The sequence below is a fragment of the Aedes aegypti genome, chromosome 1 (assembly GCF_002204515.2).
Source record: "Aedes aegypti strain LVP_AGWG chromosome 1, AaegL5.0 Primary Assembly, whole genome shotgun sequence".
Lineage (NCBI taxonomy): Eukaryota > Metazoa > Arthropoda > Insecta > Diptera > Culicidae > Aedes > Aedes aegypti.
The window spans coordinates 290,702,265-290,703,569 of NC_035107.1; positions in this window are offsets into that span (position 1 = coordinate 290,702,265).

The window sequence follows — 1,305 nt, forward strand, 5'->3', positions numbered from 1 at the left end:
CCGTGCTTTAATCAATCTCATAGGCTAATTACACCCGGTCAACGTTTTTCCGCTTTCATGGTTTCTCTATACCAGAAGCCATGCGCATACAAACAGTGGTCAGTTTGGTCCAGAGAAACCACACGTGTGTTATTCGTCATAACTAGAAGCCTGGGGGTCAGCTTGTAGGTGGGCGATACTGGGTTACCACGTGTATCAAAGCCTTTATGTATATTACCGTTGGTTTCCTGTCAAACATCGAAATGCGAATCATCGTGACTGCAAGTGATGCCTATTGCTATCCAGTAAAGTAAATGTACTATTACTCGAGGAGAAGAAAATTGCTGCTGAAAACAAAATATTTTATACCAGATAATTTTCAAAACTCTCTACTAGGGACAATGGAAATTCGCGATTTCGCTGAAGCCGCGAATTCCGCGAAATTTAGCCTTCGCCGCGAAATTTGAGAAACCCGTGAAATGCCGCGGAATTAGTCAAATTTGGAGAAGTTTTATGAAAATCACAGTGAATTCCAGTTTTTTTGCTAATAAAAAAGGTTTATTTTTTTTAAATTCGAAGTTCCATCAAATTCTTAGTTCTAACTTGGATGTCTTTCTGGTTGGCTACCTAAGTTTTGTATTATGACTCTGATATTAAACTCATCTCCTTAATTTGTAAAATAAAGACTGTATTTAATTAAATTCCAAGAAATTTGCACATATACACACTATTTTCACCAAAAATGTGAATTTTGGGTTAAATTCGGCCAAAAGTATGGGACCGCGACAAAGCCGCGAAATTTTGAATTAATCGCCTTGGTCAGACGCGAAATTTCCAAAATTTTGCCGCGAATTTCCATTGTCCCTACTTACTACCTATATCAGGTATGAGAGAGAACTGCATAAGATGTAAAATACCTCAAATTATACCTCTGGCATATTCTACAAACACCAAACTGATAACACAGCGTAACAAAAATGACACTTTCGCGTGTCTCAAGGATCAAATTATGTGTCTCTAGTAGAGTTTGGGTCGCTGAATCTGATGCCGTTCTCAGAAATGTTCCAGCACGTCACAATTTCTAGCTACAGGTCGCCAAAGTTGTATAAAACACTGGTTTTATTGATGTTTACATGAAATTTAAAGTATGATTTATCAAACTTTTTTGTGATATAATCTACCAGACATGCTAAATAGGACTTGAACTTTCAATTTAGATACTAATCACTTGAAATTTTACGATAAAATTTAGGTTAAATCGATTTTTTTCAACATGTTTGCAGTCGTCATATAAAATTCTTCGTTTCTCTTATATGGCATAATACA